Source organism: Meles meles, chromosome 7, assembly GCF_922984935.1.
Source record: "Meles meles chromosome 7, mMelMel3.1 paternal haplotype, whole genome shotgun sequence".
Taxonomy (NCBI): domain Eukaryota; kingdom Metazoa; phylum Chordata; class Mammalia; order Carnivora; family Mustelidae; genus Meles; species Meles meles.
This window is the reverse complement of record NC_060072.1, coordinates 121,934,940-121,949,257: the sequence shown is the minus strand read 5'-3', so window position 1 is coordinate 121,949,257 and position 14,318 is coordinate 121,934,940. Positions and strand designations below refer to the sequence as shown.

Here is a 14,318-nt window from a genome sequence, read left to right as displayed (position 1 = left end):
AAAATGGTTAGATTTTCTTGTTGGACAGACCCTTTGAGTATGATATAGTGTCCTTCCTCATCTCTTATTATAGTCTTTGGCTTAAAATCTAATTGATCTGATATAAGGATTGCCACCCCAGCTTTTCCCAGGATGCTTTCAGAATTTTCTCTTTGTCACTAAGACTTGTAAATTTTACTATTAGGTGACGGGGTGTGGACCTATTCTTGTTGATCTTGAGGGGGGTTCTCTGCACCTCCTGGATTTTGATGCTTGTTCCCTTTGCCATATTAGGGAAATTCTCTCCAATAATTCTCTCCAATATACCTTTTGTTCCCCTCTCTCTTTCTTCTTCTGGAATCCCAATTATTCTAACGTTTTGTCTGATGGTGTCACTTATCTCTCGAATTCTCCCCTGGTGGTCCAGTAGCTGTTTGTCCCTCTTTTGCTCAGCTTCTTTATTCTCTGTCATTTGGTCTTCTATATCACTAATTCTTTTTCTGCCTCATTTATCCTAGCAGTGAGAGCCTCCACTTTTTATTGCACCTCATTAATAGCTTTTTTGATTTCAACATGGTTAGATTTTAGTTCTTTAACTTCTCCAGAAAGGGCTTTTATATCTCCAGAGAGGGTTTCTCTAATATCTTTCATGCCTTTTTCGAGCCCGGCTAGAACCTTGAGAATCGTCATTCTGAACTCTAGATCTGACATATTACCAATGTCTGTATTGATTTGGTCCCTAGCTTTCAGCACTGCCTCTTGTTCTTTTTTTTGTGGTGAATTTTTCCTCCTTGCCATTTTGTCCAGATAAGAGGATATGAAGGAGCAAGTAAAATACTAAAAGGGTGGCAAAGACCCCAGAAAAATACGCTTTAACCAAATCAGAAGAGGCCCCAAATCATGGGGGGGGGGGGGGAAGGGGATTAAAAGAGTTCAGAAAAAAAAAGAAATAAATTTAAAAAGTAAAACAAAGAAAAAATATTAAAAAGACAGAAAAATTATATATAGTAGATAAACTACTTAAAAAACGTTAAAAAAGAAAAGGGTAAAAAAATTAGCAGAAGAAGAAAAAAATTGAAAAAAAAAATTAACCGCAAGACTAAAGAATCATGGGGAGAATGCCATGAGTTCCGTGCTTTGCTTTCTCCTCCTCTGGAGTTCCGCTGCTGTCCTTGGTATTGTACCTGCTTTCCTTGGTAGGTGAACTTCGTCCTGGCTGGATTTTTTGTTGCTCTTCTGGGGGAGGGGCCTGTTGTTGTGACTCTCAAGTGTCTTTGCCCGAGGCGGAATTGCACCTCCCTTACCAAGGGCCATACTATAATTCACTCAGGTTCGCTTTCGGGATCTTTTGTTCCCTGAATGCTATCTGTAGAGTTCTGGAGGACGGGAATGAAAGTGGCAGCCTCCTAGTCTCCAGCCCGGAGGAGCCGAGAGCCTGGGGCCCTACTCCTCAGTGCGCCCCCAGAGAACAGCTCCCAATCACTCCCGTATCCCCAGCCTCCAGCCGCGCTCCGAGCTCACCCAGCCTGCGACCAGTTCAAGGTAACCCTAAGGTGAGAGCTCAGTCCTCAGCTCTGTCTCTGTAGCTGGCTTCCCCGTTCTAATACCTGAGAGCTCTGCAACACTCCGATACCCCCAATCCTTCTGTGACCCTGCGGGACCTGGGGCCACGCTGACCCCACGTGGACTTCACCCCAGTTTAGCCTCTGGAGCAATGTTCCTCAGTGGAAAAGACTTTTAAAGGTCCTGATTTTGTGCTCTGTTGCTCTGCCACTTGCTGCGAGGCAGCCCCTCCCCCCATGGTCTATCTTCCCGTCGTTTTGGATTCACTTCTCCGCCAGTCCTACCTTTCAGAAAGTGGTTGATTTTCTGTTTCTAGAATTGCTGTTCTTTTTCTCTTCGATCTCCCATTGGATTTGTAGGTGTTTGTAATATTTAGATAAGCTATCTAGCTGATCTCCTGCTACCTGATGTAGTCTCTGCCTGCTACTTCTCCGCCATCTTGACTCCTCCCTATTTGTGTCACTTTTGATTTCATTTATCACTGTCATAGTTTTCAGAATAAAGGGTCCTTCCACCTACTTGGTTAAATTTATTTCAAAGTATTTTATTTTCTTTGATGCAGCTGTAAATGTGATTGTTTTATTTCCCTTTCTGCTATTGTATTATTAGTGTACCAGAACACAACAGATTTCCTGTATTGATTTTGTATCCTGTAACTTTATAAGATTTTATAACTTTTAAACTTATAAAGGTATAACTTTTAAACTTATAAACTTTAAACTTTTAAAGTTATAAGATTTTATATCTTATAACTTTTATAAGATCTAATCATTTTTGGTGGAATTTTAAGGTTTTCTCTTTATAGTATCATGTTCTCTCTACAAACAGAGATAAACAATTCTTCCTTACCAATTTGGATACCTTTTGCTTTTCTTGTCTGACTGTAATTATGAGGATTTCCAGTACTATGTTGCACTAAAGTTCCAGTACTATGTTGATTGGACATCGTTTCCTTTTTTGTGATCTTAGGGAAAAGCTTTAAGCTTTCACCATTCAGTTTGATGTTAGCTGTGTGTTTGTCATATATAGCCTTTATTCTGTTGAGGTATATGTTTTCTATACCTATTTTCTTGAGGGTTTTCATTATGAAGAGATAGTGAATTTTGTCCACAGCTTTTTCTGCATGTATTGAAATGATCATATGCTTTTTATCCTGCATTTTGTTAATGTGGTCTATCACTTTGGTTGATTGGGATTTTTTGCCCCATCCTTTCTTCCTGGGAATAAATCTCACTTGATTATTGTGAATGAACCTTTTAATATATTATTGAATGTGGTTTGCTAATATTTTGTTGAGGATTTTTACATCTATGTTAATTAGGGATATTGGTCTAATTATGTTTTTTTGGAGTGTCTTTGTCTTGTTTTGGTGTCAGGGTCATGCTGGCCTTATAGATTATATCAGGATAATGCTGGCCTTGTGGAATGCTGAACTTGTGGAACAGCTTTTCTGTTTTTTATACTTTTTGGAACAGTTTGAGAAAGATAGATATTAACCATCATTTAAAGGTTGACAGAATTTACATGTGAAGCTTTCTGGTCTGGAATTTTTTGATTACCCATTGAATTTTGTTACTAGTATTTAGTCTTTTCAGATTTTCTGAGATCATCTGTAACAGGCAAAAACATTTAAATTTTTTTATTGCCTTTATACAACAATCAGTGCATATCTAAATAAACTGAATTTATTAGCTAAACATTTTTGCATATGCTGTCTTCTCTTTCTCTTTCTATGCTTTTATCTTTTGTTTGACTTTCAGCAGTTCTGCCTGGATAGCTTTATCTTCCAGGGCTATCTCCTGAGCTTTCTTAAGATCAGCCAATGCTTGATCATATTCTTTTAATCCTTGCCATCCTTGAGCTCTATGGTACAGTGCTTTGGTGTTGAATGGGTCTATTTCAAGTGCCTCCAAACAAATGTCGATGGCTCCCTGCCAATTTGACATGTTCAGTTTACAAGCATCAATATTCAGCCCGCCGCTTAAAGCTATAGGTTACTGCTTTGATCTATCCACTGGCTCAATAACAGTCTTTGAATCCTTCACATATCTTAAATCTTTTTTAAAGATTTTATTTATTTATTTGAAAGAGATTACAAGTAGGCAGAGAGGCAGGCAGAGGGGGTGGAGGAAGCAGGCTCCCTGCTGAGCAGAGAGCCTGATGCAGGGCTCAATCCCAGGATCTTGGGATCATGACCTGAGCCAAAGACAGAGGCTTTAACCCACTGATCCACCCAGGCGCCCCAAAGATTTTATTTATTTATTTGACAGAGAGAGATGACAATCAGGCAGAGAGATAGTCAGGACGGGGGGGGGGGGGTTGTGTATTTTTTAATAACCATCTCCCAGTTCTGAGATTTGAAAAAAGTATTCCCAATATTTTTTATGTCTTCTGTTATTTACTTTTGCAGGTTTTTCACCTTTGACTTCTACATTTTCTAGTATCCTTGCCACACCCATTCCTTTAATTACATGGCCAAATACCACATATTTCCTATCCAAGTGAGGAGTCAGGATGGTTGTGATGAAGAACTGAGAACCACTTATATTGCAGCTTGCATCTGCCATGTTTGAAAAACCTTCCCAATCATGCTAATAGAAATTTGCATCTTCAAATTTAGCACCATAAATACTTTCTCCACTGTCTCAATTTCATTTGAGAAGTCTTTATCCTGAATCATAAATTTGTTAATAATTTGATGTTAAGGGCATCCTAGGAAATGGACAGTTTTCCCAGTGTTGGGTCCAATGCCTTTTTCTCTTGTATGCAATGTGTGAAAGTTTTCTGCAGTTTTGGGTACATATCTGCAAACAATTCTGAGACAATTCAACCAACTTATTCACCTCTAGTGTCCATGTCAAGGAAGGTTCTGGGGTTACTGGGGTGGGAGGGTGTAGTTTGGGGGGATGAGAGTGACATTTTGAATTGCAGATGCACTTGGGAGTGAACTCAGAGAACCTCGTGCACAACCAGCAGCTCTTTTCTCATCCTTTACTTTCAGTCTGTCTTTAGGTGTAAGGTGAATTTCACATAAGCAGCATACAGATGGGTCTTGTTTTTTTAATCCTTTTGGTCTGTATGTCTTGAGTCCATTTATAGTTAAAGTAATTATTGATAAGTATATGCTGGTTGCCATTTTATTCATTGTTATCTGGTTGTTTGGTAAATCTGGTTTTCTCTTTTGTTCTCCTGTTTTGTGAGTTGATGATTTCCTTTACAGTTATGGTTGGCTTCCATGTTTCCTTTCTCTTATGTATTTACTTATTTATTTATTTTTGTATCTGTTACAGGTTTTTGGTTACCTTCTGGTTTATGTATAACATCTTATGTCTATAGCAGTCTATATTAAGTGGCTGGTCACTTAAGTTTGAACCCATTCTAAAAGAACCCAATTTTTATTCCTGTCTCCACATTTTATGTGTATGTCACACTTTACATATTTTTACTTTGAGTATCTCTTGACTAAATTTAGTAGATGTAATTTTACTAGTTTTGTGTGTTCACCTCTATACTGCCTTTATAAGTAATAAATCTATTACTTTTTCTATGTGTTTGCTTTTACCTGTCAAATTTTTTCCTTTTGTAACTTTCTTCTAGTTATGGCCTTTTCTTCTCCAATTAAATAAACTTCTCAGGTAGAGTATTCTTTGCTGTAGGTATTTTGCTTTCAGCACTTTGAAAATGTTGTGCCACTCTCTTCAGGCCAGCAAAGTTTCTGCTGATAAATCACATGATAGCCTCAGGGAGTTTCCCTTGTATATAACTATTTTTCTTTTATTGCTTTTAAGTTTTTGTCTTTACATTTAATCTTAGTCATTTGAATTATTACGTGTTTTGGTGTGGACCTCCCTGAATTCATCTTATTAGGGATGGTCTGTATTTCCTGGACCTGGATTTCTGTTTCTTTCCCCAGATTAGGGAAGTTGGTAGCTATTAGTTCTTCAGATAGGTTTTCTGCTCTTTTGTCTCACTCTTCTCCTCCTGGGACCCCTAGAATGGGAATGTTATTATGCTTGATGTGGTCACAGAGGTCTCTTTAACCTTAATATTCTCTTAAGCTTTTATTTTAATTCTAATTAACAATAGTGTTTTATTAGTTTCAGGTGTACCTAGAGTGCTTTACCAATGCATACATCACCAGGTCCTTCCCAACAAGCACACTTCTTTTTTTTTTTTTAAGATTTTTATTTATTTACCTGACAGACAGATCACAAGCAGGCAGAGAGGCAGGCAGAGAGAGAGAGGAGGAAGCAGGCTCCCTGCTGAGCAGAGAGCCCGATGCGGGGCTCAATCCCAGGACCCTGAGATCATGACCTGAGCCGAAGGCAGAGGCTTTAACCCACTGAGCCACCCAGGCGCCCCTCAACAAGCACACTTCTTAATCCACATCACCTGTTTAACACATTTCCTGCCCACTCCCCACCTCCCTTCTGGTAACCATCAGTTTGTTCTCTAGTTAAGAATGTATTAGTTTTAATCTTTTTCTTCCCTTTGCTCATTTATTAAATTCCACATCAGTGAAATCATATGGTATTTGTTCTTCCCTGAATGATTTCTTTCACTTAGCATAATATTCTCTAGCTCCATGTTGTTGTAAATGGCAAGATTTCATTCCTTTTGGTGGCTGAATAATATTTAATATTACTCATATATAGATGTATGTATATAGCTATTTCACATCCTCTTGAGCCATTCATCAGTTGATGGACACTTAGGCTGCTTCCATATCTCAGCTATTATAAATAATGTTGCTATAAACAAAAGGGCACAGGTATCCCTTTGAATTAGTGTTCTGGTATGCTTTCAGTATGAGTAGTATGATTGCTGAATCATAAAGTAGTTCTATTTTTAACATTTTGAGGAACCTTCATACTCTTTTCCATAGTAGCTACACCAGTTTCCATTCTCACCAACAGTGAAAGAGGGTTTCTTTTTCTCCACATCCTTACCAACACCTGCTGTTTCGTGTGTTGTTGACTTTAGCCATTCTGACAGCTGTGGGGTGATATCATGGTTTTCATTTGTATTTTCCTGATGATGAGTGATGTTGAGCATTTTTTCTGTTAGTCATCTGGATGTCATTTTTGGAGAAATGTCTGTTCATGACTCCTGCCCATTTTTTAACCGGACTGTTTTTGAGGTATTAGATTTTTGTCAGTTTTTAAAAATATATTATTGATACTAACCCTTTACTGGATATGTAATTTGCAAATATCTTCTCCCATCCAATAGGTTTCCTTTTAGTTTTGTTGTTTCTTTTTTGTGCAGAAGCTTCTTATTTTGATGTAGTCCAAAAAGTTTATTTTTGCTTTTGTTTCCCTTGCCCCAAGAGACCTATCCAGAAAAAGGTTGCTATGGCCAGTATCAGAGATGTTATTGCCTGTGTCTCTCCTAGGATTTTTATGGTTTCAGGTCTTGCATTTGGATAATCCATTTTTAAATTTATTTTTGAGTATGGTGTAAGACACTGGTCAAGTTCATTTTTTTGCATGTTGTTTAGTTGTCCCAATACCATTTATTGAAGAGACATTGGATATTCTTTTCCCATTGGATATTCTTTCCCATTGGATATTCTTTTCTGCTTTCTCAAAGATTGACCATGTAATACTGGGTTTATTTTTGGGTCGTCTCTTCTTTTCCACTGATCTATGTGTCTTTTTTTTGTACCAGTGTTATACTGTTTTGATTATTCCAGCTTTGTAACAGAACTGGACGTCTGGAATTGTGCTATCTCCAGCCTTGCTTTTCTTTTTCAAGGTTGGTTTGGCTATTTGGGGAGACTCTTGTGATTCCACACGCATTTGGGGGTCTTTTGTTCCAGCTCTGTGAAAAATGCTGTTGGCATTTTGATAGGGATTGCATTATATGTATAGATTGCTTTGGGCAGTGTAGACATTTTAACAATATTTTTCTTCCAGTCAATGAGCATGGAATGTCTTTCCATTTATTTGTGTCATCTTTAATTTCTTTCATCAGTATTTTATAGTTTTCAGAGTACAGGTCTTTTACCTATTTGGTTAGGTTTATTCCTAGGTATCTTAGTGTTTTTGGTATGCTTGAAAATGGCATGATTGTTTGATTTCTATTTCTGCTACTTTGTTATTGGTGTATAGAAATGCAACAGATTTCTGTACATTGATTTTTTACCTGGTGACTTCAATGAATTTGTGTCAGTTCACCTGTTTTTCGGTGGAGTCTTGGGTTTCCTATATATCCTATCATGCCATCGACAAATAGTTAAAGTTTTACTAAGTCTTTGTTGATTTGGATGTCTCTTATCCCTTTTTGTTGTCTGATTGCTGTGGCTAGGATTTCCAGTACTATGCTGAATAAAAGTGGTAAAAGTGGATATTCCTCTCTTGTTCCTAACCTTAGGGTAGGTCGCTTTTTCCCAATTGAGGATGGTGTTGGCTGTGAGTTGTTCATATAGGGCCTTTATGATCTTGAGGTATGTTCTCTCTAAACCTACTTTGTTAAGGGTTTTTACCATGAATGGGTGTTGTACTTTGCCAAATGCTTTTCCACATCTATTTAAATGATCATATGGTTCTTACCCTTTCTCTTACTGATGGCGCTCTATCACATTGATTTGCAAATATTGAGCCATACTTGCAGCCCAGGAATGAATCCCACTTGATTGTGGCAGATGAATTTTTTAATGTATTGTGTTTGGTTTGCTAGTATTTTGTTGAGGATTTTTTTAAACATTTATTTATATGAGATGGGAGTAGGGGCAGAGGGAAAGAGAATCTTGAGCAGACTGCTGAGCATGGAGCCAAACACAGGGCTCGATCTCATGATCCTGATAACTTGACTTAAGCTGAAACCAAGAGTCGTACACTTAACTGAATGAGCCACCCAGGTGCCCCTTTTGAGGATTTTTGCATTTATATTCATCAGAGATACTGGCCTGTAGTTATCCTTTTGAGTGGTGACTTTAACTGGTTTTGGTATCAGGGTAATGCTGGCCTCATAGAATGAATTTGGAAGTTTCCCTTCCTTTTCTGTTTTGTGGAATAGTTTGAGAAGGATAGGTATTAACTCTTCTTTAAATGTTTGGAATTTGCTTTTGGAGCCGTCTGGTCCTGGAGGTTTGTTTGGGAGTTTTTTCATTCCTGATTGAATTTCTTAGCTGGTTATCAGTCTTTTCAAATTTTCTATTTCTTCCTAATTCAGTTTTGGTAGTTTATGTTTCTAGAAATTTATCAATTTCTTCCAGGTTGTCCAACTTGTTGGCACTTTTTTTTATAATATCCTCTTATAAGTGTATTTCTTTGGTGTTGGTTATTATTACGCTTCTCATTTGTGATTTTATTGAGTCCTTTCTCTCTTTTTTTTTTTTCCTGGTAAGTCTGCCTAGAAGTTTTCAATTTTACTGATCTGTTCCATTGTTTTGTTAGTTTCTGTATAACTGATTTCTACTCTAATCTTTATTATTTTCTCTTTTCTGTTCAGTTTAGTTGTTCTTTTCCTAGCTCCATTAGGTGTATGGTTAGGTTGTTTGAGATTTTTCTTGCTTCTTGAGGTAGGCTTCTATTGCTATAAACTTCCCTCTTTGTACCACTTTCACTGCATCCCAAAGGTTTTGAAACATTTTTAAAATTTTTCATTTGTTTCCATGTACTTTATTTCTTCTGTTATTTCCCACTTGACCCATTGATCATTTAATAGCATTTATTTGTGGTCTTTACAGATTTTCTCATGTGGTTGAATTCTAGTTTCATAGCCTGTTGTCAGAAAAGATGGCTTATATAACTTCAGTCTTCCTGAATTTGTTCGAGGGTTGTTTTGTGGGCTAATATGTGATCTATTCTGGAGAATGTTCCCTCTGTACTTGAAAAGCCATTATTTTCTTATTGATCTTCTGTTGAGATGATCTATTGATTTAAGTGGGGTGTTAATGTCCCCTACTATTATTGTGTTGTTATCAATTTGCTCCTTCATTAGTAAGTGTTTTTATAAATTGAGTCCTCCCATGTTGGTGCATAAATATTTACAATTCTTATTATTACCTAATGTCCTTCTTTGTTTCTTGTTATAATCATTGTTTTAAAGTCTGTTTTATCATCTGAAACTAATGATGTATTATCTGTTGGTTAACTGAATTTAAATTTTAAAATGATCACAAAAATAGTCTGTTTTGTCTGATGTAAGATTGGCTAGGCTGGCTTTCTTTTGACATCCATTTGCGTGATAAATACTTCCCCATCCCCTCACTTTCAATATGTGGGTGGGTTTAGGTCTAAAATGAGTCCCTCGTAGACAGCATATAGATGAGTCTTTGTTTTTATCCCTCTTGTCACCCTTTGTCTTTTGATCAGAGGACTTAGTCCTTTTACATTCAAAGTAATTATTGATAGATATGTATTTTTATTTTTTTTAAAGATTTTATTTGTTTATTTGCAGAGAGATCACAAGTAGGCAGAGAGGTAGGCGGGTGGGAAGAGAGCAGGCTCCCTGCTGAGCAGAGGGCCTGATGCGGGACTCGATCCCAGAACCCTGAGATCATGACCTGAGCCGAAGGCAGAGGCTTAAGCCACTGAGCCATCCAGACACCCAATAGATATGTATTTATAGCCATTACTTGTTTTGCAGTTGTTCCTGAAAATTTTCGCTCATCCTTTCTTGTTTAGATTTTTTTTTCTTATTCTTTACATATTTATTTGTGGTTTTTAAAAAAATTTGAGAGAGAGAGAGAGGCAGAGAGCGCTACCGGGGGTAGGGGTGTAGTGCAGAGGGAAAGGGAGAGAGAGAGAATCTTAAGCAGATTCCCTGCTGAGTAAGGAGCCTGACTTGAGGTTTGATTTCACAACCCTGAGATCATGGCCTGAGCCAAAATCATAATTTGGATGCTCAACTCACCCAGGTGCCCCTTATTAGTGGTTTTTGGTTTTGGGTTGGGTTTTTATGTAACACTTTCTGTACATAGCAGTCTATATTAAGGTGAGGGTTGTTTATATTTGAACCCATTGTTTACTCCTCCATGTTTTTGGTATATGGCTTTATATTTTAAAATCTTCTATTTTGTGAGTTCCTTTATTTTTTACAGAAACACTCATTCCCCCCCATCCCCCGACTTTTGTGTTTCTTACCTTTATACTATCACTCCTGGTTTTCCTTTCTACTCAAAGAATCCCCCTTAATATTTCTTGCAGGTCATGAACTCCTTTAGTTTTTGTTTGTCTAGAAAACTCTTTATCTCTCCTTCTAGTCTGTGTAATATATCCTTGCTGGATAGGGTATTCTTGACTGAAGTTTTCCTCATTCAGTACTTTGAATATATCATGCCACTCTCTTCTGCTTTGAAAGTTTCTGCTGCAAAATCCCCTGCTAGCCTTAAGGGGTTTCTTTTGTGTTATACTGTCTTCCTTTGCTGCTTTTAATATTTTTTGTCACTATATTTTGCCATTTTAATTACAATATGTTTTGGTATGGATCCGCCTTTATTGATTTTGTTGGGGGTTCTGTGCCTCCTAGATTTGGATATCTGATTGTTTCCCCAGATAAGGGAAATTTTCAGCTATTATTTCTTCAAATAAACTCTCTGGCTCCTTTTCTCTCTCTTCTTTGGGGACTCCTATAATGTGAATATTACTACATTTGATGAAGTCTGTCATTGAGTTGCCTGAGTATTCTCATTTTGCATAATTTTCTCTCTTTCATTCAGCTTGATTACTTTCCATAACTCTGATTTCTAGGTCATTATTTCTCTGCTTCTTCCAGCCTGCTGTTCTCTTCACCAAACATGTTTCTCATTTTGTTGATTAAGTCCTTTATCCCTGCTATGTTATTCATCTCTATGTTTGTTGGTCTCAGTGATGCCTTCTACTCTTTTCTCAAGCCCTGTGAGTATCTTCTTGATTATTACTTTAAATTCTCTATTAAGCATTTTGCTCATATCTATTTCACATATGTCTCTGGTTGTGGTCCTGTCCTGATGTTTCATTTGGGACAAATTCCCCTGTGTCGGCTTCTTTGTCAGGAAAGTCATCTAGATCTCCTGTTCTTGAGGGTAATGGCTTTATGAAGAAATTCTGTAGTTCCCTGGTATATAGTGTTCCTTATTCCTCAGGGATTACCTTCAGGGAGTATCTCCAGTGTGTGCTGTGTGCACTGTGTTGTTTCGCACTTGCCCTTTTATGTTTCAAGCCAGTCACCTGCAGTGACTCTATTTGTGGGCAGTGTTTTGTCCCTGGACTGAATGTGGCAATTTTTAACCAGCTATGCTCTAGCCTGCTAGTGAAATGAAACTTATCACCACCACTGCCAGAACTGATGTCCTGCATATTTCCTGGGTCAGGAAACATGGTGTGGGTAAGGGTTTGGGTTGATCTTCTGGGGAACAGGGCCTTCCATGCTGGGGCTAATGCAATCATGACTGGGAAGGTACTTCCATTGGAGTGGGTGGGGGGAAGTTTGGTGTAGGCAAATTAGTCAGCCAGTGTCTGATCTACACTGATTCCTGTAGGTGGTCCTGTGGTTATGCTGTGGAACCAGGGAGGGAAATGGCATCTGCCAGTTCCTTTGTTCCCTGGGAGGGATGTCTCCATGAATGCTGCCTCTCTGGGATGCACTCAGAGATGTACAAATAACCTCCCCACTGTGTTCCCAGGAGCTCTTCAGATCAGTTTCCATGTTGTATGTTGTGGGCTGTTTTCCCTGTCTTTGCTCCAAGAGCAGCATCTGGGCTCTTTCAAAGCAAAGCCCAATGACCTTTAAAACTCTGGACTTTAAGCCCATGGGTTGCCAAAAATCAGAAAATTTGGCCTCTCTCGCTTTCTAAGCCACTTGCTATGGGGATCAATTTCCCCTATGCACTCCTGTCTTTCTCCCTTCTCTGTGTCCATGGTGATCACTATCTGGTTCTCTCTCCAAACCATGTCTCTGCACTTTCCATCTTCTTTGGTGTGGCCTTTTCTCTACCTTATGGAGTTTGTTCTGCCAGTTTTCAGGTTTATTTCAGGTTTATGTAGGGTGATTTGATAATTATCTAGTTGTATTCTTGGGGTGGGGCAAACTTAGGGTCCTCTTCCTGCTGCCATCTTCCCTTCTCCTATAATATACTTTTATCTTTTGGCTGCTCAGCTTGATTACTTTGCATTACTCCATCTTCCAGTAAGTTGATCCATTCTTTGGCATCCTCTAATCTCTTGTTGATTCCTTCTAGTGTACTGTTCAATTCTGTTACTGTATTCTTTGGCTCTGTTTTATATTGTCCCTTTGTAGAAGTTCTCACTAAGTTATCTACTTTTCCCTCAAGTCCAGTGAGTATCTTTATCGACCATATTGCTTATCTGTTTCATTTTGCTCTTTTTTTTTTACTTTATTTTTTAAATGTTCCAGAATTCATTGTTTATGCCCCACATCCAGTGCTCCATGCAATATATGCCCTCCACAATACCCACCACCAGGCTCACCCAACCTCCCAGCCCCTCCCCTCCAAAACCCTCAGTTAGTTCCTCAGAGTCTAGTCTCTCATGGTTCGTCTCCCCCTTCAATTTCCCCCAACTCTCTTCTTGTCTCCATCTCCCCAGATCCTCCATCTTATTCCTTGTGCTCCACAAATAAGTGAAACCATATGATAATCGACTCTCTCTGCTTGACTTATTTCACTCAGCATAATCTCTTCCAGTCCCATCCATGTTGATACAAAAGTTGGGTATTCATCCTTTCTGATGGAGGCATGATACTCCATAGTATATACGACAACATCATCTTTATCCATTTGTCCGTTGAAGGGTATCTTGGTCTTTTGCACAGTTTGGTAACTGTGGGCATTGCTGCTATGAACATTAAGGTACAGATGGTCCTTCTTTTTACTACATATGTATCTTTGGGGTAAATATCCAGTAATGCAATTGCAGGGTCATAGGGAAGCTCTATTTTTAATTTCTTAAGGAATCTCCACACCATTTTCCAAAGTGGCTGCACCAACTTGCATTTCCACCAACAGTGTAAGAGGGTTCCCCTTTCTCCACATCCTTTCCAACACATGTTGTTTACTGTCTTGTTAATTTTGGCCATTCTAACTGGTGTAAGGTGGTATCTCAATGGCTGATATCCAAGATCTGTAAAGAACTCCTCAAACTCAACACATGCAAAACAGATAAACATTTTGTTCTTTTACTGTGATTTTTTTTTAATTTGAGATACATGTCTGTGTCTCCTCATTTTGTCTCTCTGTGCTTTTTATGTATTAGGTAAGCCAAATTAAGTTTTGAAAATAGTGGCTTTATATATTTGGGATCTTATAGTGCCCTGTGGTCTTGTTCCCTCTAGTCACTAGAACCAGGTGCTCCAGGGGTGTCCCCTATGTGGGCTGTATATGCGCTCTTGTTGTGGCTGAACCATGATTGATGTGAGCAAACTCTTAAGTGCAGTTGGCCCTCAGCTCAGCTGGCTGCAATGACCCACTTTCATGCCATGGGCACACTGGTGTACATCTGTTCCTTCCTATGTGCAATTTAGAGGCTGACTGGCTGGTGGGTGGGGTTGGCACTTAACCTGAGTTACCACAGGTACTTACCGCTAGGACTTAGTACTAGGACAGCTGTGAGTATACTGAGGAGTAAGGCTTGCTCCCTGCACAGCCAGTGAGAGGCTTGGCTGCAGTTGCTGTGGGTATACTGGTGTGTGGTGTTAGCTAACCCCCACCTCAGGGCAGGAGTCACTTTGGAAAGGTGCCAGTCCCATCCAGGGCTGCCTGCTGCGTTTGGTGGTGCAGGAACCACTTTGGAGGACTGCCTGCTGGGGTGGGGTTTGCAGTGCTAGCAAGG

The 14,318-nt window shown here is 38.8% G+C and overlaps 1 protein-coding gene and 1 pseudogene across 1 annotated transcript in view; one reads left to right on the top strand and one right to left on the bottom strand.

The window, feature by feature from the left end:
- CCDC3 (coiled-coil domain containing 3) overlaps positions 1-14,318 on the top strand; it is a 121,101-nt gene that overhangs the window by 93,697 nt on the left and 13,086 nt on the right. The window lies entirely within an intron of this gene.
- Positions 3,231-4,461, bottom strand: LOC123945760 (annotated as a pseudogene).